Source organism: Macaca mulatta, chromosome 10 (assembly GCF_049350105.2).
Source record: "Macaca mulatta isolate MMU2019108-1 chromosome 10, T2T-MMU8v2.0, whole genome shotgun sequence".
Classification (NCBI taxonomy): domain Eukaryota; kingdom Metazoa; phylum Chordata; class Mammalia; order Primates; family Cercopithecidae; genus Macaca; species Macaca mulatta.
The window spans coordinates 32,299,108-32,323,217 of record NC_133415.1 but is presented as its reverse complement, the minus strand read 5'-3'; the positions used below and the strand labels follow the sequence as shown (position 1 = coordinate 32,323,217).

Here is a 24,110-nt window from a genome sequence, read left to right as displayed (position 1 = left end):
GAAATATTCATTATTATTGACTATAGTCTCCTGCTTGCAACAGACCTCAAAACTTTTTTCTCCTGCTTGGCTGAAACTTTGTACCTTTTGAAGAGGAGGTCTCCATTCCCTTGTTCTGCCACCTTGCCAGCTTTGGTAACCATCATTCTTCTACTGAATGAATTCAACTTTTTTTTTTTTGAGATGTTGTGTCACTCTGTCACCCAGGCTGGAGTGCAATGGCACAATCTCAGCTCACTGCAACCTCCGTCTCCTGGGTTCAAGCGATTCTCCTGCCTCAGCCTACCAAGTAGCTGGGATTACAGGCACCTGCCTCTATGCCTGGCTAATGTTTGTATTTTTAGTAGAGACAGGGTTTCACCATGTTCACCAGGCTGGTCTCAAACTCCTGACCTCAAATGATCCACCTGCCTCAGTTTCCAAAAGTGCTGGGATTACCAGCACGAGCCAGGGCGCCTGGCCCAAATCAACTTTTAAAAGATTCCACGTGCATGTTGAGATTATGTGATATTTGTCTTTCTGTGGTGTTTGTATTTCACTTGGCAGTATGTCCTCTAGATTTATTTGTGTCTTCCCAATAACAGAGTTTAGTTCTTTTTTTCTTTTTTTCTTTTTGAGATGGAGTTTCACTCTTGTTGCCCAGGCTGGAATGCAATGGCATGATCTCTGCTCATCACAACTTCCACCTCCCAGGTTCAAGTGATTCTCCTGCTTCAGCCTCCCAAGTAGCTGGGATTACAGCCATGCGCCACCATACCAGGCTAATTTTGTGTGTGTGTATATATACAAAAATTTTTTTTAATAGAGATGGGGTTTCACCATGTTGGCCAGGCTGGTCTCAAATTGCCAACCTCAGGTGATCTGCCCACCTCAGCCTCCCAAAGTGCTGGGATTACAGGTGTGAGGCGCCACGCCCAGCTGAGTTTTGTTCTTTTTAAGGCTGAATAGTACGTCATTGTACATGTGCACTGCCTTTTCTGTATGCATTCATCTTAGGCTGATTCACTTAGGCAGATTCCACATCTTACCTACTGTAAATGGGGCCGCAGTGAACAAGGGAGTGCAGATATCCGTGAACACACTGATTTCAATTCTCTTGGATATGTTCTCAGAAGTGGGATTGCTGGCTCACAGGATAGTTCTATGTTTAGTGTTTTGAGGAACGTCCATGCCATTTTCCATCGCAGCTGTACTGTACACTGGCAGTGTACTAGGGTTCCCCTTTCTCCACATCCTGGCCAACACTTACCTTCCGTCTTTTTCATAAAACTCGTTCTGATGAGAGGGAGGTGTTATGTCACTGTGGTTTTAATTTGCATTTTCCTAAAGATTTAGGTTGCCACCAGTCAGTTCTGGGCCCCAGAGCTTCTTCAGTACCTGCTGTCTATAGTAAGCGTCTCAAACTTTAACATGCATATGGATCACCTGGGAATCTTGTCAAATGCGACTTCCAGGTAAGTGGGTCTGCAGTGGGGCCTGATATTTTGTCTTTTGAACAAATTCCCAGATAATATTGATGTTACTGGTCCCAGGACCTGCCTTTGAGGTAGCATTTTTTCATGAACCTGTTGGCTGTTTGCATGTCTACTTTTGAAAAATATGTTTGGTTCCTTTTTTCATTCTTATATTAGCTTATTTGTTATTTTGCTGTTGAGTTGATTGAGTTCCTTATATATTTTGGATATTAGCCCCTTATCTAATGTATGGTTTGCAGATATTTTTTCTCATGATGTGGGTTGTCTCTTTACTTTGTTACTTGTTCCTTTTGCTGTGCAGAAGCTTTTTAGTCTGATGCCATTCTGTTTCTATCTTTGCTTTTATTGCTGTGCTTTTGGGGACATACCCAAAAAATCATTGCCCAGATCAGTGTCATGAAGCTTTTCCTCTGTGCTTTCTTATAGTAGTTTTACAGTTTTCAGCCTAATGTTTAAGTCTTTGATCCATTTTGGGTTGATTTTTAGGCATGGTGCAAGATAAGTGTCTAATTTTATTCTCTGCATATGAATAGTCACTTTTCCCAGCACTATTTATTGAATAGACTGTTCTTTCCCCTTGGTGTATTCTTTGTGCCTTTATCAAAAGTCAATAGACAGTAGGCTGGGCACGGCGGCTCACACTTGTAATTCTGCACTTTGGGAGGCCAAGGCAGGTGGATCACCTGAGGTCAGGAGTTCGAGACCAGCCTGGCCAACATGGTGAAACCCTATCTCTAATAAAAATACAAAAAATTAGCCAGGTGTGGTGGTAGGCACCTGTAATCTCAGCTACTCGGCAGGCTGAGGCAGGAGAATCGCATGAACCCAGGAGGCAGAGGTTGTAGTGAGCCGAGATCACTCCACTGCACTCCAGCCTGGGCAACATTCCTCTTGTTTCTGGAATATATATTCTTGAGGGTATTCCCATCTGTGGATAGTTGCCAGTTAGATTTCTGTGGTGGGGAAGTGGAGCTAGAGTATTCTTTTCCTCTTCCTTTTTTGAGACAGCTCTCACTGTGTCACCCAGACTGCAGTGCAGTGGCATTAACATGGCTTCGCTACAGCCTTGATCTCTTGAGCTCAAGTGATCCTCCCACCTCAGTCTCCTGAGGAGCTAGGGCTACAGGCATGCATCACCATGCTCGGCTAATTTTTAATTTTTTTTTGTAGAGATGGGGTCTTGCTATGTTGCCTAGGTTGGTCTCGAACACCTGGACACAAACAGTCCTCCTGCCTTGGCCTCCCAAAGTGCTGGGATTACAAGAGTGAGCAACTGCACCTAGCCTGTTTCTTCTGTTTAGTATTTTTGTTTGCTTTGTTTCATAAGCTGGTATTTTGACTACAATTTTAATATTTTTAGCAATTTTTTGGATATGCAGAAATTTAATTCTTACTAATCAAATATGTTTTTGTATTTTGTGTGGTTTTTAGATTTCCTTTTTTAGGAGTGTTTCCAACTATAAACTGCCAAATAGAAATACATACACACAGGCTCTGAATAGGCAACTAATTGAAATAGAAAAAAATTGATTAATTAAAGCATCTATGGGATTTTTCACCAGCCAAATTAGCATTTTTATTTACAAAAATCTTTTAGTGTCATTTAGCCTACATAGGACATTAGTGGTGGGAATTTTTAAAAACAACCTTAATATCCATATAATAGGGAATAGTTAAAGAAATCAGAACTTATCTACAATGTGCATTACTACACAGAAATTCAAATGATACATTTGATCTACGTTAGTTGGAATTAGTGATGTCCACATACTGTAATGGGAGAAATTACTAAATAATGTAAGATTTGAGCACACTCTTTAAACAAAACAAATCAATAAAGCCCTAAAAGGACATGCTATTGAAAGCAAGTCACAAAATCCAGAAATGGTAGGGAAAATAATCAACAATTTGATTATCTAAAAATGAAAGTTTCTTTAAAACAAAGATAATATAAACAAAATAAAAGTTATGACACAGATCTTAAGAAACAAACTTGCTAATTATATGGAATAAATGTGCAGAATATATAAAGAATATCATTAAATGAATTAGAAAACTAGTAAAACATATCATTATGAAATTATCAGCGAGAAATATAAATGGCCAGTAAACATATGCAAAAAATGCACAATCTCTCTAATAAGTGGAGAAATTCAAATTAAAAGTGGAAATATTTCTTAATCATAAAATTGGCCAAGATTAGCATTGGTCATTTCCTCTGTAATTAAGGGTGTGTGGAAATAGGAACTCTCATGTACTGATGGTGAGAATATAAGATCATTAAATTTTTTTGAAACACGATTTTTAATTTTTTATCAAAATATGGCCAGGCGCAGTATCTCACACCTGTAATCCCAGCACTTTGGGAGGCCAATGCAGGCAGATCACAAGGTCAGGATATCAAGGCCATCCTGGCTAACATGGTGAAACCCTGTGTTATTTGTAAAAATACAAAAACAAAATTAGCTGGGCATGGTGGCAGGCGCCCGTAGTCCCAGCTACTTGGGAGGCTAAGGCAGGAGAATGGTGTGAACCTGGGAAGCCGAGCTTGCAGTGAGCCAAGATCATGCCACTGCACTCCAGCCTGGGCAACAGAGCGAGACTCCGTCTCAAAAAATAGTAATAATAACTAAAGATTTATACTTTGCCTCAGTATTTTATTTTTAGAAATCAACCATGAAAGAAAAATCCCACTTAATTAAGTTACCAAAAAGATGAATATACAGGTATGCCCAGGATAGTATAGGTAATTGTAATAAATAACTGAATCCAACATAAGAATTCCATAGTGAAAAAGTGACCAAATTATGGTAAAATACCCTGTTGAATAATGATGCAACTATAAATAAGAATGAGAGAGACCTACATGTACTGATAAGCAATGATCACCAAATTCTACTTTATATGGAAAAGCCAGTCAGGGAACAACACACAAAGCAGGATTACATTATGTAAAAACATGGGCATGTCTATCTGTGTGTAAGTGGATGTGGGTGACTGAGTGGGCGGGGTGCTGGCAGTGATACATTTCATTCTACAGATCTGAGCAGTATTTGAATTTTTATAACAATAGCATGTGTGTTTCTTACGTGATTTACTAGAAACAATTTCATTTCTCCAGTCGTAAAAAGGTGTATTTTAAACTGTATAAAGGTACATGGAGATTGTCATTCAGAATAACAAAATGAAACAGCAATATAAAGACACAAATAGATATTATTATAGTACAATATTAAATACTACAATATTCAAGATGATATTAAAATTATATATATCTACATCTATATGCATGTATGGATGTCAATAAGTGATACTGTCTAAAATTCAATTGTGGTAATTTTTGCAGACCTCTGGGAATATATTAGAAACCATTGAATTTTGTGTACCCTGTGTGGGGGTGAAATTTATGGTATTTGAATTATATCTCAAAGTTCTGTTAAAAAATGAATGGCTTGATATTCTAGTGCTAAGGGATGGTTGGTTTTATTTAAAACACAGTTTCCAGTAGATTCCCTTAAAAACATTATAGCAGGGATTTCCAGATCACACCCACTCCCACCTTTTTAGAATTTTTGACTATTTTCCAAGTTTTGAATTCAATGAGGTGCAGGTGGAAGAAAGTGTTTACAAAGTCAGTGGGTTACAGGAGAGCTGGTGTGGGGTGAGGCAGAGTGGGGAGAGAGGCTCCTTTCAAATGGAAGCCTCTGGAACCTGCAGAAAGCAAGTGTAAGGTGGGGCAATCTTCTGGAGAGCTACCAGAGAAAGGCTTTAGACCCAACAGTCCTGTTCACAAACACAGACAGGGGCATCTCAGTGTTTCCTTAAATCCACTCTTTCTATATTGACACAAGGACATAATTAAAAGGGGGTAATTCTGATTTAGTTTATTTCATTAAATTATCAACAAACAACTTTTGAAACAAAAACTACAGAAGTGGAACTCAATGAAATTACTAGGTTTAATCATCTGTATCTGTGACTCAGATACAGATCAGGCAAACAAGCTGTGGATGAACTCCCCAGCCATGGATGATGCCCCCAGACACGGATGATGCCCCCAGACATGGATGAAGCCCCCAGATATGGATTAAGTCCCAGCCACGGATGATGACCCAGTTGTGGATGAAGTCCCAGCCGTGGAGGAAGCCCCCAACTGTAAATGATGCTTCAGTTGTGGATGCAGCCCCTAGCTGTGGATGAGGCTGCCAGCTCTGAATTAAGTCCCCAGCCATGGATGAAGTCCCCAGCTATGGATGAAGTCCCAGCTATGGATGAATTCCCAGCTGTGGATGCAGCTCCCAGCTGTGGATGAAGCTGCCAGCTGTGAATGAAGTCCGCAGTTGTGGATGAAGTCCCCAGTCATGGATGATCTTAAGACCAAACAAAAAAAATATTAAGTATAAAAAGAAAAATTGTCTGCCAATCTTATTCAAGAGCACTGGCATAAACTCCCCAGAGGAGGAGAAGGCAATGACCACGCCTCCAATAGGAAGAATCAATACAAACAAAACAGTGTGCAGCCCGAAACAGCAAATCCTGACGTGCTCAACCTTATAGCCAATATTTTAAAATATCTGGAACACACAGGGCCATGGGAGTGGCTGTTGGAGAAATTTTCATGAAGGAAGAAAGATTACAACTAAGTTTTAAAATGCTAGTGGTGTTTGTTTGTTTTGTCATGGAGAGGAGGTAAAAGTGGGAGTGAAAATAGGGAGTTTGGTGTAAGGTGGGAAAAGCAAAGGAACCCCGCATGGATGGGCTGAAGGGTGTGATGGGAGAACAGTGAGAAGTATGTTTGGGGAAGCAACTGGAACTAGCAGCTAAGCTTAATCACAATCTATCCAAAGGGATTTGTTGAAGAATTAACATGTGACTAGGAAGAGGAAGGTTATGGGATTGTTAGCTCGACAGTGAACACTCAGTTCCACTAACAAATGATGCCCGTGTGGACAGAGAGAAGGAGGGGCAGGCAGATGAATGTGAGGGTTTTATGTGAAACAGGTCCACTTGGTTGTTGACAAGATAGTGTTTTAAAGTTCCATTTTGCCATACTTCAAATAGCTTTTCATTGGCTAAATTTAGCCACATACAAAATCACTAAGGCAGACACCCAGAATTCCCGCATGAAAATCAAATGTAAACCAGCTGTGACCTACTTCAATGTGATCATCGGAAGTCAGAAGTTGAGCTCTTTTTTGATGTTTAAAGCCTGCATAATATTCACTGTATTATTATTCAGTGTATTACTATTTCCTTCATGATAGAAATTTGGTTTGTCCCAACTTTCTATTCTATCAAAACACTGCTTCATAGAAAATCCCCATGCACATATTTCTAATAGTGGAAATCATTTACATAAAAGACTCTAGACATGGGATGAAATTCCCAGGTTACTGGAATTTTAAAATAGATAGGTGCTCCCAAATTGCCCTCTTTCAAATTCTATGAATTCATAAGCTTCCAAGTGTTATGGGTTGCCCATTTTGAGAAATCTGTGCTAAAAGGACCCCAACAATGCTGATGACAATGGTAGGCCGGAAAGACAACGAAATGATTTGGATCTTAGACAAATCACTGTCGGTGTCTCCACTGGCCCAGCTCTTGCATTAATTCCTGTAGTATCTTTTTCCTTTTACCAGATAAAATAGCTCCTTGACATCACATTGTGACAGTCCCCATGGTTTGCCACAGTTACTGTGGGACTGAACAAAGGAGGATGAATGAAGAAATGAAAACCAAGGAAAAAAGAAACTGTTTAAAGAAGGGGCCAGGGAAGAAGAAGAGGGCTCCCAGCTTCCAGTGGGCAAGGGTGGCCGCCCTAAGCTTCTACAGCCCTTTGTATTTATTGAGTAGAAAGAGCAGAGAGCAGGAGGTAATGATTGGTCAGCTTCTCAATTGATCACAGGTTCACATTATTGCTAACAGGCTTCAGATGTGCCTAATCTCAAGAAATGCTGCGCCTGGGGTGTGACTGCCCTCAGCATTCCCTCTGGGTGGCAGACACAGTTTGTCATTTTGCCAACATTCTGCATTCATGAGAACAGTTTGCTGTTTACTCATATAGCCTCCAGTGGCACACTGAGTTGATCACGACCCTCACTCTTTCAGCCTACAACATCACATCAATCCATGCTATGCTTAATGAGTACTGGTTAGTAAAATGCCTATGACTAGTAATCTTCATCTATGCAATTAAATATTAATTCATAAAACACTTCAAATGTAAGCAATTTATTAGTGAATGAAAAGTACATAATACATCAATTAGAAAAAATAACTCTATTAAAAAGACATTATTTGTGTGATAAAAGAGATTGCCATTTTTGCATTTTTCTATAAGGTTAAAGAAAACTAAGTCAGCTTATGCAAGTGAATTTTAAAAGCCTTTAGGCCAGGCATGGTGGCTCATGCCTATAATCCCAGTACTTTGGGAGGCCAAGGCAAGTAGATCACCTGAGGTCAGGAGTTCAAGACCAGCCTGACCAACATGGTGAAGCCTCATTTCTACTAAAAATACAAAAAATTAGCCAGGCATAGTAGCAAGCACCTATAATCCCAGCTACATGGGAGGTTGAAGCAGGAGAATCACTTGAACCCAGGAGGCAAAGGTTGCAGTGAGCCACGATCATGCCGCTGCACTCCAGCTTGGTCAACAAGAGCAAAACTCCGTCTCAAAAATAAACAAATAAATGAATAAATAAATAAATAAATAAATAAAATAAGAGCCTTTAACCCAGAATGCTGAGTAAATTGGCCAAAAATGCTAACCTATGCATTTCAATATTATAGGATTCACATAGGTAGAAATAACCAGATGAAATCCTTCTGGTATTTCACCTTCCCAACCCACACGAGCCAGTGTTTTTTTCTGTGAATAACAAAAACAGCAGAATTTACTTGCCTGTCCATAAGAGGTTACCACTTCTGCGTGCTGCCCTGAAACAGGTGGTGGCTGGGTGAGAAGGGGGACAACACTAGGGCAGGAGATGGGGGCTCCAGTATCATGGGTGAGCTTCCTAAACCTCTGCAACTTTCAGCCCCTAAATGGGATGAGCCATGGGAAGTTTTAGCACAATGCCCAGAACAAAGTAAAGATTTGACACATGGCGCCTCTCTCCACATTGTTCTGTCATCAGTCACTGCATCCTGCACCTCCCAGCCCACTGGGGTCTGGCTGTTTCCATCACATGGAGAATGACCCAGAGACTGGCCTCCAGCCACCCTCCTGGCCTTGCTGCTTCTCACTCTGCCACTGGCTCCTCACAGACCAGCCCGGGTGTCCTTAGACATACCACACACTTGACTGTGGGCGTCATGCAGCCCTCACTGCTCCTTCCCCAGGCAGCCACAGGGCTTTCCTCCTCAGGAGGGCTCTGCGAGCACCTGGATGAAGGACCTCTCATCCCTCATATCCCCTTAATTTTTGTCACAGTTCTCCTTCCTTCCACTCAGTGCAGCACCCACTGATTGATCCTCCATCTTCCGCAAAAGACAAGAACAGCATGAGCAGTAGAGAGTAGATATCCAATGGCAGAAAAAATAATCAACAATTTCTCATTTCCATTTATCATCAATTAAGAAAATGTATCCTGAAGGTCATGTACCTCCTATGGGACTGCTGCATCCTCAGCCTCCTGAATTTCAGCCCAGCACCTTCCTCCCCAGCACAGGAACAGGTCAGCCCTTACCAGCATCCCTCTCTTATTGCCTTTGTGCAGAGCCAGGACCAGGGCCAGGTGAGGCCTTGGGATTGTCCCTCCCCAGCAATCTGTGAAACAATCCTTTATGTCACCAACAAAGCACAGCCTTATAAATTGGTGGTCAGGCTAGCAAGACAAACAAAGAAGAAAAGAGAGAAGAATCAAATAGATGCAATAAAAAATGATAAACGGGATATCACCACCGACCCCACAGAAATACAAACTACCATCAGAGAATACTATAAACACCTCTATGCAAATAAACTAGAAAACCTAGAAGAAATGGATAAATTCCTGGACACATACACTCTCCCAAGACTAAACCAGGAAGAAGTTGAATCCCTGAATAGACCAATAGCAGGCTCTGAAATTGAGGCAATAATTAATAGTCTACCAACAAAAAAAAGGCCAGGACCAGATGGATTCATAGCTGAATTCTACCAGAGGTACAAGGAGGAGCTGGTACCATTTCTTCTGAAACTATTCCAATCAATAGAAAAAGAGGGAATCCTTCCTAACTCATTTTATGAGGCCAACATCATCCTGAAACCAAAGCCTGGCAAAGACACAATAAAAAAAGAGAATTTTAGACCAGTATCCCTGATGAACATCGATGCAAAAATCCTCAATAAAATACTGGCAAACCGAATCCAGCAGCACATCAAAAACTTATCCACTGTGATCAAGTGGGCTTCATCCCTGGGATGCAAGACTGGTTCAACATACACAAATCAATAAACGTAATCCAGCATATAAACAGAACCAAAGACAAAAACCACATGATTATCTCAATGGATGCAGAAAAGGCCTTTGACAAAATTCAACAGCCCTTCATGCTAAAAACTCTCAATAAATTCAGTATTGATGGAACGTATCTCAAAATAAGAGCTATTTATGACAAACCCACAGCTAATATCATACTGAATGGGCAAAAACTGGAAGCATTCCCTTTGAAAACTGGCACAAGACAGGGATGCCCTCTCTCACCAGTCCTATTCAACATAGTGTTGGAAGCTCTGGCCAGGGCAATCAGGTAAGAGAAAGAAATAAAGGGCATTCAGCTAGGAAAATAAGAAGTCAAACTGTCCCTGTTTCTATATAACATGATTGTATATTTAGAAAACTTCATCATCTCAGCCCAAAATCTCCTTAAGCTGATAAGCAACTTTGGCAAAGTCTCAGGATACAAAATCAATGTGCAAAAATCACAAGCATTCTTATACACCAGTAACAGACAAACAGAGAGCCAAATCATGAATGAACTCCCATTCACAATTGCTTCAAAGAGAATAAAATACCTAGGAATCCAACTTACAAGGGATGTGAAGGACCTCTTCAAGGAGAACTACAAACCATTGCTCAATGAAACAAAAGATGACACAAACAAATGGAAGAACATTCCATGCTCATGGATAGGAAGAATCAATATCATGAAAATGGCCATACTGCCCAAGGTAATTTATAGATTCAATGCCATCCCCATTAAGCTACCAATGACTTTCTTCACAGAATTGGAAAAAACTACTTTAAAGTTCATATGGAACCAAAAAAGAGCCCACGTTGCCAAGACAATCCTAAGTCAAAAGAACAAAGCTGGAGGCATCACGCTACCTGACTTCAAACTATACTATAAGGCTACAGTAACCAAAACAGCATGGTACTGGTAACAAAACAGAGATATAGACCAATGGAACAGAACAGAGCCCTCAGAAATAATACCTCACATCTACAACCATCTGACCTTTGACAAACCTGACAAAAACAAGAAATGGGGAAAGGATTCCCTATTTAATAAACGGTGCTGGGAAAACTGGCTAGCCATAAGTAGGAAGCTGAAACTTGATCCCTTCCTTACTCCTTATACAAAAACTAATTCAATATGGATTAGAGACTTAAATGTTAGACCTAAAACCATAAAAACCCTAGAAGAAAACCTAGGCAGTACCATTCAGGACATAGGCATGGGCAAGGACTTCATGTCTAAAACACCAAAAGCAATGGCAACAAAAGCCAAAATTGACAAACGGGATCTAATTAAACTAAAGAGCTTCTGCACAGCAAAAGAAACTACCATCAGAGTGAATCGGCAACCTACAGAATGGGAGAAAATTTTTGCAATCTACTCATCTGACAAAGCGCTATTTTCCAGCACCTACAAAGAACACAAACAAATTTACAAGAAAAAAACAAACAACCCCATCAAAAAGTGGGCAAAGGATATGAACAGACACTTCTCAAAAGAAGATATTTATGCAGACAACAGACACATGAAAAAATGCTCATCATCACTCGCCATCAGAGAAATGCAAATCAAAACCACAATGAGATACCATCTCACACCAGTTAGAATGGCAATCATTAAAAAGTCAAGAAACAACAGGTGCTGGAGAGGATGTGGAGAAATAGGAATACTTTTACACTATTGGTGGAACTGTAAACTAGTTCAACCATTGTGGAAAACTGTGGCAATTCCTCAAGGATCTAGAACTAGAAATACCAGTTGACCCAGTCATCCCATTACTGGGTATATATCCAAAGGATTATAAATCATGCTGCTATAAAGACACATGCACACGTATGTTTATTGCAGCACTATTCACAATAGCAAAGACTTGGAATCAACCCAAATGTCCATCAATGACAGACTGGATTAGGAAAATGTGGCACATATACACCATGGAATCCTATGCAGCCATAAAAAAAGGATGAGATCGTGTCCTTTGTAGGGACATGGATGCAGCTGGAAACCATCATTCTCAGCAAAGTATTGCAAGAACAGAAAACCAAATATCGCATGTTCTCACTCATAGGTGGGAATTGAACAATGAGATCACTTGGACACAGGAAGGGGAACATCACACACCGGGGCCTATTGTGGGGTGGGGGGAGGGAGGAGGGATAGCATTAGGAGATATACCTAATGTAAATGACAAGTTAATGGGTGCAGCACACCAACATGGCACGTGTATACATATGTAACAAACCTGCACATTGTGCACATGTACCCTAGATCATAAAGTATAATAATAAAAAAAAATGGGTGGTCAGTCCCTCCCAACACCTCCGTCACTGTAAAGCTGGCAGCACCCCTCCAAGGTTGGCCTTCCCAGGCACTGCACCTCTAGGTGATGGAGCATATCCTTACCCTGAGGTCTGGGTGCCCAGTCTATCCTGTCCAATGAGAGAGCTGTGGAGAAGGGGGGATTCCAGGTTAAGGGGAGAATAGTGGGGCTCCTTCTTTTATGTTGCCCTGTTGCAAAGGCTGTTAAAGAAACACAAAGTGCTAAGCAGTGAAGATAGAACATGTTTTCATTATTTAAACCAATATATTCCACAGAAGGAATAATAAGAAATGCTATATCCAAGCTAACTGGATCCATCAGCATATCAAAAAGATAATCCACCACGATGAAGTGGGTTTCATACCAGGGATGCAAGGATGGTTTAACATATGCAAGTCAATAAATGTGACGTATCACATAAATAAAATTAAAAACAAAAATCATATGATAATCTGAATAGATGCAGAAAAAGCATTGACAAAATCCAGCATTTCTTTATGATTAAAACCCTTCAGCAAAATCAGCATAGAAGGGACATACCTTAAGGTAATAAAAGCCATCTATGACAAACCCACAGCCAACATTATCCTGAATGGGGAAAAGTTGAAACCATCCCCCCTGAGGACTGGAACAAGACAAAGATGCCACGTTCACCACTTCTACTCAACACAGTGCTGTTCACTACAGCATTGGTTATAAGAGCAAGACTGGAAACAGAACAAATGGATACCCAGAGGGGGGTGCTTAAGTAATTTTGGGAATACTTAAGCAGTACTTTATAGCTCTGAAAGTACTGCTTAAGGTACTTAGGGTGCAGTACTTTATAGCTCTGAAACAATACAATGGATTTACATTTGAAAAGTGGAATTATAACTAAGGTGCATTGCCCAGTGATATATGCAGAGGTGCAGAGGACTTTGTATAAGCACAATCACGCATCAGCATGCATGCCAGGTGCATGTTTCTATTTGCACATAGGTTGTAGGGATGACATGCAAACAAAAATGTTGACTTGGTGTTTGGAAGCTCAGAGTGGAAGGGAAACTTCCTTGCTAACCTTTTATGATATTTAGAGTTATTTGTAACCTTGAATATGTAATATATTTAGAAATCTTGGTTAATAAGAAAAGCCTCTGTTCCTGGCCTCCTGCTGGCACATGTCAGGTGGACATGGGGTGGTCATGCTAATGTGTGCAAACTGAGAAAAATCTAAGAATGGGACTCTGCTTTTTTCATCATGCAAATAATTATTAATAGAAAGAGTATGAGGGTTATCGCTCATTGATATACCATGCATAGTCTACTAGATAATAATAAATTTCTGACATTTGAACTATATTTACACATGGACATTGAAATATATGGATGAAATATCGTGGCTTATATAGGCAATGGCTTTATTGGCATTTTACAAACTGATCATCATTCCTCATGGCATGGGTCCATGTGATATTAAGTAGCTTGTTATGCTTGGGAAAGGCAGTGATGACCACAAGAATGACTTCAACTACTAAAGTACAATGGAGATTTCAATACTGTTTTGTTTGATATTCAAATATTTCATTGTGCTCCCAGGTTTTTTCTCACCCTAGCTCTGACCCATATCATGTGGCTCCCATTAATACAGACACCTCCAAATGCACCACTCTTCCATTATATGCAGTCAATTGCTGGTTACCTTGGGCCTACAACGGGGGGAGGGCAGGGGCTGCTTGCCACCTCCTGATCTACAATAAGAGTCAATGAGCAGTTAAGTGGATACTGAAAACCATTTATCCTGCTGGATTGAGAAAAATATGGTTTCTTTCAATAGGGTAGTAAAATGCACCTTTTCCAACCTAATTATATGACTCAAGGCCCATCTCAATTCCAGATGCAGATTCTCACAAAGGTGTGTAATTCCTGATTCTCACCAAGGTGTGTAACGTCATCCATGGCCCAGCGCAGAGGAACACAGGTGTTGCCATCAGACTGCCAGGGTCCGATCCCGCCTCCTCACTCACCCTGGGAGATCCTTTTAAGCCAGGAGTCAACAGCGAGGATGGAAACATGACTGCTTTTTAAAGTCCTAAAAGTTCAGAGGACGACCATCAATTTCTCCTGCACCCCTGGGCACACACCAAGAGAACTTTGTCTCCAGGTTCAAGTAAGTGCCTGTGAGGGAGTTGTGTCCTCAGATTCTGTTAGCCACAGGTGCCGCTGGATGCAACCCCAAACCTCTTCTGCACAATCCCAAGCAGTGCTGACTAGTCCAACCCAAAGGCTGTGATGTTTGGCAGAGGCAGAAGAGAAAAGGCCAGGTGTTTTGGGAAAGATCACCTTTAAATCACACAGCACCCTCCCAGCCCACAGAGACAGTTCTTACATTATGGCAAGAAACTTGGAAAAGACCAAATCCAATTTGACACATATTTCCTTTTTCTTTTTTATTTCATGCCCCCTCCCTCAACCTCCCAAGCAGATGGATACACTGAAGGCCCCTGGGAACTCTCTCCCATTGGATCTTACATGGAAAGTAGTTACCTACCTACAAATCCTCATCATTGGATATGCTCTCCAAAAACAGATCTTTAAAACACAAACATCAGGATAAGTCATTAGAGAGAGGCCCACCCACTCCTCTGACCCCAGCTGAAGCTCTGGTGCTTCACACAGGATCCCCTGGTGTTTCCTCTGGGCTCACAGATATCCCTCCAGCCTCTCTGAACATTGTTTTATACTTGCAAAATCATTTGCTCTCATCAGAGCAATGATTTGGGAATCCTCCTTCCCAAAAGGAGTCCAGAATCAGGTTTCTGTACCCTAGAGACAGGATTTTTCCCTCAGGAAATGAGTTATTTCAGGGTACGTACCATTCTCCAGTACAAATGGATCCTGCAATTATAGAAAAGAAAACATTAGGAGGGTGAAATGATGCCATGCATGTCACACAGATCTGATATTCTCTCAACAACTGGAGAAAATAAGAAGGGGTATAGTGACTGAGTCAGAGGTCGGAGTCCCCCAAAACTAACATGGAGGACACCTATGGAAAAGAAAAGAGCTTTTCCCACAGAATTTACCTTTAAAGTATATTTAGATTGGCAGTTTCACAACCTTAATCCACGGGGGAAAACTGCTGTGGAGGGAAACACCTCTGCATTGCAGTGGATCGTGGACGCTGCCATCTACCACGCCCCAGTGTGCCCGGCATGGGTTGGTGAGAGGCTGCCAATCAATAGCACCACACCAAGGGAATTGCAGATGTCATAAATAATGCACATTGACAGATGTTCATGTCTACCTTTGATTAAATTGCAGATGACATCGATAATGCACATTGGCAGATGTTCATGTCTACATCTGACTCAAAAGAAGCCAGGAAAGTAACATTTCTGTTCAAGACAAAGAAAAGTATCTTACAGTGGCAGCATCTTCTTTTTTAGAGATGTCTTGTAGAGCATCCTCTTTAGCGATGTCGTATACAGCATCCTCATTAGCGATGTCGTATACAGCGTTCTCATTAGAGATGTCTTCTACAGCATCCTCATTAGCAATGTCTTCTACAGCATCCTCATTAGAGATGTCTTATACAGTGTCCTCATTAGCGATGTCGTATACAGCATCCTCATTAGCAATGTCTTCTACAGCATCCTCATTAGCGATGTCGTATACAGCATCCTCGTTAGCGATGTCATATACAGCATTCTCATTAGCGATGTCGTATACAGCGTTCTCATTAGAGATGACTTCTACAGCATCCTCATTAGAGATGTCTTATACAGTGTCCTCATTAGCAATGTCGTATACAGCGTCCTCATTAGCAATATCTTCTACAGCATCCTCATTAGCGATGTCATATACAGCATCCTCGTTAGCGATGTCATATACAGCATCCTCGTTAGCGATGTCATATACAGCATCCTCGTTAGAGATGTCATATTACAGCATCCTCGTTAGCGATGTCATATACAGCGTTCTCATTAGCGATGTCGTATACAGTGTCCTCATTAGCGATCTCGTATACAGTGTCCTCATTAGCAATCTCGTATACAGCATCCTCATTGGAGATGTCTTCTACAGCATCCTCATTAGAGATGTCTTGTACAGTGTCCTCATTACAGATGTCATATTTAGCATCCTCAATAGAGATGTCTTGCACAGCATCCCCACAGGGAGCTAGGAGAACACAGAGTAAAGGTCGGTGCCCTGGTGGTGGAGACTGAATCACCCAGGGAGCTTGCTTGGTGTGGTGCATGGAGGTGGCTGATCACAGCATGGGCTGAGCTGATGCTGGGCCATCCTCCCGGGTGGTCCTGCACTAGTGAAGCTAAAGGATGTGGCTCAGAACACTTTCTGCAGTGGGAATCAGTTTCCAGGTTCAGATATGCATTATCCAGTGAAGCGGGGAAATATAAAAAAAAAAAAGAAATTGACAAATTCATGAAAAGCCTTCCATGAGTGCAAGTGTGATTTTTTGTTAACCACTTTACATTCAGTATGCATTCACACGTACAAAATATTTTTACAAGAAATCAGAAATTTTAATTTTTGTCAGTTATATTAAATCTAACTTAGCTGTTAACATAAAGATTCTATCTTATTTACTCTGTGGTCTCCAGAAAATTTAGCACATAGTAAGTAGACCAAAATATTTATTAAATGAAAACACAGAGCAGGGATGGGGGGCTGGTAGGCAGACCGGGTTGCACCTGATTACCTGGATGATAATAAACTGCACAAAACTTTGGTCAGATTAATATTGAAACTGCCTTTTGCTTGGGCTCTTTTACCTTGAGGAAGAAGGATGATCAAGAAGATGAACAGGAAAGAAATGAGAAACAGAGGCCTTTGCTTAGTAGCTAAAGGCCACCTTCTGTAACATGAAATAGTCTACAAGTGGCTTTGAACTCTGCCGTGATTCAGTGACAGAGTTCCCTCATGTCTTCTACCCACGTTGAAGTCCAGCGACATTGCGACTGTCTTCTTTACAACTTGCAAGACATGCTGCTTCTGCATTTGCCTGTTGTATGAGATTTACACTTGTTTTAAAGCCACATTTTGTTTCAGTTGGGCTGGTGGCCATACACCGCACTAGCCAGTCAATAGTGAGATGTCTCCTCATAGAGGCGGCTTGACTTGAGGCTGAGGGTCTTTTACCCACATGCATAAGAGAGTTGCCACGAGGGGACGGAAGCCAGGCTAATAACCAAGTGCTGCACAGAGTTCCCATCTGTCCCTCCTCACCATTTTCAGCTGGCAGGATTTGAGCATTTTAGGGCTTGGGAAGATAGTATTACTAAATCTACTAAAATACATCACCCTTCCTTATGGGCTTTGTCCAGTTGCTGAGCAAATTAACTTCAATACTGAAGTGGGCCGCACTGGCCTGCGTGGTCCCCCACTCCTCTTAGAATTTGTGAGCTTGGGGCCTACTGGAGGATGGGAGGTGGGAGGAGGGGGAGGATCAGGAAAAATAACTGATATTAGACTCGATATATGGATGATGAAATAATCTGTACAATAAACTCTCATGATACACATTTACATATGTAGCAAACCTGCACATCCTGCACATGTACCCCTGACCTTAAAATAAAAGCTAAAAAAAAAAAAAAAAAGGATCTGTGAGCTGACCCAAACCCCCGGGGATCTTTGTGCTTTTGGCCGGCCTGTGGGGAGATGTGCCTAGAACCGCCCTGGGTTGTGTGACCATGGAGGCCACTTTATGATGATGGGCAGTGTCTGGGGCCTTTTGGGCTCTGTGCTTTAGGGCTTATACATGAATGCTGGACTCCCTGCATGGTGGCAAACACCCCATGACTAACTGCATGTCAGCATCAGCACAGGCCCACACTCCTGGGTTCATGTTTTCAATTTTTCATTCAGGAACTCGGGAGCTGGGGCCACCCCCTTGGCCCTTCAGGTTCTCCACCTGAGCAGTGGAGATAATAAGCCAGACCCAGGGATGGCTCTGGTGAGGGTGGAGGAGCCACTGCACAGAAAGAGTGGGCAGGGGATGGATTTTATTTTTAGAAGTGGACACCTGCGATTGGGTTGTATAAATGGGAAATCTTTCCTGAGGAAACACACAGCCTCATCTGTACAGAAACGCACACACTCACACCACGTGATGCAGCCTCACATGAGACACCACGAATCCTCAAGCACCCAAGTCAGCACCACCCAAAAGGGAGCACAGCTGCTTCCTCAAAAATTGGCCATAATATTTCCCCGGGGAATTCAGGTTTTTAAAAAACATTTCCACTGTGCTTATTCCTATCCCAATCCCAGGATCAGGGTGGCTCTTCACATTGAAACCTGCAAGGATGCCACACCTTTCTTGCCATCCAGATTGTTTTCTCAGTAAATAATTCCAGAATACTTACTAGAGTCACACCCCAGAGGGGCCGCCTGCACCACCTGCAATACAGAAACAAAGCTTTATGAAGGGTACGTCGTGTTGTGGATTGTTTGCACAAGGCTGTTTCTCTCAGTGAATATTGAAAACTTGATCAGAAAGTGTAGTCAACCTCAAGGCCCCCCAAACAAGGGTAGGATACACACTGGAAAAGACATCAGCTTCTGGGTGGTGGATCTCTCAGGTCCACGTAGGTTGGCAAGTGCAAAATACTGAATCCAAGGAGAAGACATTGCTTCCAAGGACAAGGGCCCCAAGGATACAGTCTACAACCTGAAGCTGTCATAGGTATATGCCATTTTGGATTACGTATCAGTTGCTAAGAGTCACTTCTTCCACCCCCTCAGAAAACTGCATTTAATACCTGTAATGTACACTGTCATTTTTTCACATGTAAAGTCAGTTGAAAAAGAAAGATGCCAAGAAAGGAACATTTCTATTTCAGGGAATGCAAAGCAACCTTACCCTTGTGTTGACCGGCCTCTCTCCATCTCCTCTGTCCTTGTGAATTAGAGACTCCTCAGAGGCTAGGAGGACACAGAGCAACAGTTAGTCATAGATGCTTTTGTTCATGAGTTATTCAGGGAGCTCTGCTTAATGTGGACAACAGGACAGTGTGTGTGGATGTGTTTCATTAAAAGCACAGCTTGAGCTCCTGCTAAAAATCTTCCCTTGTGGAAAGACAGGCAAGAATGAGGAGTTGAGGAGCAAGAAATGGAGTCCCTGGCATTTTGCTGATGGCAACTTAAGGCAACAGGAATGAGTCAGTCTACAAATGGTACTGAAGCACACGCTATAGTTTAATGAGAGTCCCACTGCTCACACTGTGAGGTTTGAAACCCAGTTAAATGGTTTTCTAAACCCCTTAAAACAATATTAACTTGTAGGATTTATGTCCCAAGACCATTTTTGTGGAATCCTCTGAGGATCCACAGTGGCTGTCACTGCAGTTATTATGTGTTTTAGCATTTTGCACTTGAATAAAAGCAAAGCTTAATAGACAGACAGGATTCAATTCTAGGCAAAACAGTCTACTGTATTTATTCACTAATCCTTTGTTATAACTGCCGACGGGAGAATTACAAACACTGAAATTATATCCTTTAAGATTAATTAAAGCATAATTATTAATCATACAATATTTTTTCATCCAGACCTCCTTTTCTTTGTCATGCATGCATATTAATTGAGGCTGGAGACTATCTATGCTTGTTCAGGCCAGCCAACGTAGGACAGTTTACTTCAAGAGAGGAGACATGGGTTGAATGCTGGTATGTTTTAACTGCAGCACAAACAGTTGCAACAAGTGTGGTGAACGAATCACCAGATGGCCCTTTGCTGCTTTATTTGTCATTGTGCCTTACTTGGAGCTTGCAGGATTTGATTATGCCTTTGTTTTGTTGTGATAATACTTTCAACTATTTCCAAAATATTGCTTCAGTCTTATCTGTTTGAGGTCAACTGCTGAGAATTTCATACAAATTAATGAAGTTTATGAATCTAAAGTTCTACACAAAGGGGGAAATATTTGCAAATCATTTATCTGGTAAGAGACTAAAATTTAGAATATATTTTAAACCTTCCAAAAATCTACAACAGCAAGCTAACACAATAAAAATCAGACAACTCTTCAAAAATGGGTAAAAGACTTGAATATATATTTCCCTAAAGAAGATACACCCATGGATAGTAGCACAGGAAAAGCTGCTTAGGACCATTAGTCATTAGAGAAATGCAAATGAAAAACACAAGTAGACACCAATATACACCTACTAGAATGATTTAAAGGAAAATAAGTGTGAACAAGGATGTAAAGAAATTGCAACCCTGATACATTGCTGGTAGAAATGGATAAAATTGCAGCCACTGTGAAAAACAGTGGTTAAATACAGAACTCTTGTTGGACCCAGGAACTCTACTCTTAAGTATATACCCCAAAGAATAGAAAACAGAAATCAAAGAGATATTTGTATATAATGTTTGTAGTATCACTTTTCACAGGAGCCAAAAGGTGGAAAAGTCCAACCATCAATGAACAAATGAATGTAATAAAAGCAAGATGGTCTACATGCAGTGGTACATCATCCATCTGTAAAAAAGGAACACAATTTTGATAGATGATACAATGTGGGTGGACATTGAGAACATTATACTTAGTGAAATAAGCCAGACACAAAAGGAATATAGTGTATAACTGTACTTGTATGAAGTGCCTAGAATAATCAAATTCATACAAGAGAAAGCAGGATAGGAATCACCGTGGGCTGGAAATAGGGGGAAGGTGCTATATTGCTTACTGTGGACAAGGTTTTGTAAGAAATTATCGAAATTGTGGGTGTAGATAGTGGTGTTGGTTATGCAACACTGTGAATATTTTGAATGCCACTGCGTGCATACTTTGGTTAAAAGGTTAAAATGATAAATATTGTGTTATATATATTTCCCCACAATAGAAAACACGCACAGCCAAGCCCAGATGCTAGTCTTGCTAGCAGCCTTCCTTTACCTTCAAAAGCAGGCTGAGGCTTGTCTATAATCTCATGATCCATTGGACATTCAAAGTCATCTGCATTGGAAGAGAAATTAATGGAGAGAGGAGAAAACTTGAGAATCCACACTACTCACTCCACAGGGCCAAGAACTCTGTCTCCCGTGCATTGCTGATCCATCTCAGTATTTCCTGTGACCACCTCCTTTTTCAACTGAAGGCTCTGCACCTGAAGGACTTCCCAGGTTTTTCACCTTGGCCTTGTCAGGACTGCTCCTGTCAGCTACTGTCCATTTCACCTCCATTCATGTCCATGCCACATCAGGCTGTGTTGTTCAAATGGAATGAATCTACCCCAAATGTCCCTTTCTGGAGGAAGCACCATTATGCTCTACCTCCAACACGTCCACACACACTGAGGCACCTCACTCACACAAGGTGTGTGTCCTCCAACAGTTTCATGCTGTAACCCCAGATAACTTTTGAAACCCAAGTCTTGTTGATTCCCCCTACCTCGGGTGCTCCATAGATGTTCATTTGTCTACAAAACACTGCCCCAGGCAATTAAATATTCCAAAGTGACCAGCAGAATTTGTATGTTAATTCTGACATTGTGTTGTTAGTACAAGTGTTTTTCCCCTTCAAATGTATGTCTTTGTTACTGATAATGCTTTTTTCAGCTATGTTGCCAAGCACATTTATATAAAAATATACTTAGATTGTTTTGAGAATTTGACAAAGATGATAGCAACAATGATAATCTCATTTGTTTTATACTAATTTTTATGTGTTACTTTCATCATTTCTTACATATTGGGGCCTACCACACATTGTGCAGTGAAATTAGTGCTATGCATCATAGTAGGAATATAAATTGGCAAAGCTAATTTAGAAAATAGCTCTCTTGTTTCTTAAAAAAATTAGGCCAGGCACAGTGGCTCATACCTAAAATCTCAGCACTTTGGGAGGCAGAGGTGGGTGGATCACCAGAGGGTAGGAGTTTGAGACTAGCCTGACCAACACAGCAAAACCCTGTCTCTACTGAAAACACAAAAATTATCCGGATGTGGTGGCATGTGCTGGTTGTCCCAGCTATTCGGGAGGTTGAGGCATGAGAATTGCTTAAACCGGGGAGGCAGAGGTTCCAGTGAGCCGAGATTGTGCCTCTGCACTCCAGCCTGGATCTCAAAAAATATACATATATATTGACCAAAATGTCATTATGCATTACATGACTGTATATGAATGCTCAAAGCTACATTACTCATCATAGAAAAAAACAAAAATAATTAAATGTCCATTAACTGAAAAATGAATAAACACTATCTGTATGAATAAACACATCAGACTATGAAGGAAAACAGATGACCAGCATGTGCTAAAGCATCAATTAACTTCAAACATAGTATGCTAAATCAAAGAAGTCAGATTCCAAATATATATATGTCCATTTATATTAAACAAGCAGAAAATTTATGGAGATGGAATATCATAGCAGTATTGCTTAGGGCTGGAGATGGGAGTGGGGATTGACTGCTAGTGGGCAAGAGAGAATTTGGGTGAGGGAAACATTTTTAAATTAGATCATGGTGATGGGTGCACACAGTATCATTTTAATAAAGCATCAAATTGTATACCTTTACAGTGGGCAAACTTTATGATGGGTTCACACCCAATATAGGTGCTAAAAATAAATTAATGTTATGGAAATTCTTGTCTGGTTTTTATCAAGTCAAGAGATATGCTGTTAAAGCAGTATTAATTCAAATGGTTGTCACAGGTCACTTAAAGTTTATGAGATAGTTGTCCTATAAATACATGGTAAATGTTATCCATGAATTTCCTGAATCTATTGCAATAATCACATTTTTTCTCCATTAACCTCTTGAGGTAGCTAAGTTTATTTATTGCATTTTCAACATTAATCCACCATTTCACATTTTGAGATTAACTCACATTAGTCAGAATTTACAGTATTTTAAAATATCACAGAATTTAATTTACCTTATCTGGTTTTGGTTTCAAGACTATACCAGCCATTTCATTTAATTGTATGTGTAGGGTATTCTAATTTATGGAAAACTATTACATCTTCCTTGATTTTTTTTTTTAGAAAGTACTTCTGGGGATTTATATGGTAGAGTCCATGGAGAATTGTTTTAATTCTTCATTCATATCTTCAGTGGGCATAAGATTGGTCATATTGGTCATATTTTTCTGCTCAGATTTCAATAAGAAACTTGTGGAAGAACCTGAAGGGTGGGATCTTTAGAGGGAGCCTGAGACAGAGCAAGACAAGCTAAGAAAGAGGGCAGTGCCACAGCAGAGCTGCTATTGATGCCCCTCACCTAGATTCCAGAAAAGACATCCAGCTGTAGTCACTAAGGTGTAGGTAAACAGTGGAGCACCCATCAGAGAAAGCAGTGCCCAGGAACAAGGAGGCACTGATGGTGGCAAGGGGAAAAGACAGCTGCCATGAGGCTGTTCACATGAGGGTCTCGGGCTGCACAGATACCTACACTGGCTGAGGGATCCCGGTTTTCATAAAGGGTGTGGCCCAGCCAGGCCACCAACAAGCAGTTAACAAACAGTAGTAATACGACACTTTCCAAAGACCTTACTTGAGTAACACAGTGATCCTCACAAATTTCCACAGGATGGTTGCACAGTTCCTCCTGCTGTAGGACACAGAGTCTGCCTGAGGTCACAGGGGGTAGGTGCAGACTCTGAAGATGCACTTCGGTCAGAGACTCTGCTGAACTCTGCCTACTGAGGGCCTCTGTCCTGTCTGCTGACCACAGGTCAGAGGTGCAGGCTGCACTGAGGAGTGAGAATGTCACCTCTAAATGTTAGGAAAACTCCCTGCCAGAACTGAGAATGGCCCTTTCTAAGCAGAAAGCAAACTCAGACTAAAGAGGGAGGCAGACCACATCAGGTTGGCAGATTGCCAAAGATTCACTCAGGGAAAGCCCACATCCTGGGCCA

The 24,110-nt window shown here is 41.1% G+C and overlaps 2 long non-coding RNA genes across 2 annotated transcripts; one reads left to right on the top strand and one right to left on the bottom strand.

Moving 5' to 3' along the window:
- Window positions 1–1,361: 1,361 nt before the first annotated feature.
- Window positions 1,362–16,648, top strand: LOC107000556 (uncharacterized). The gene is made up of 2 exons (XR_001447684.3): window positions 1,362–1,454; window positions 14,111–16,648. It is a non-coding gene; the product is annotated as an uncharacterized LOC107000556 (long non-coding RNA).
- On the bottom strand, window positions 5,345–21,283 carry LOC100429360 (uncharacterized). Its single transcript, XR_013399550.1, has 7 exons — window positions 21,144–21,283; window positions 19,103–19,164; window positions 18,606–18,639; window positions 15,282–16,572; window positions 14,765–14,805; window positions 14,151–14,305; window positions 5,345–5,845 (listed from the first exon to the last, which is right to left on the bottom strand). It is a non-coding gene; the product is annotated as an uncharacterized LOC100429360 (long non-coding RNA).
- Between the last annotated feature and the right edge of the window lie 2,827 nt (window positions 21,284–24,110).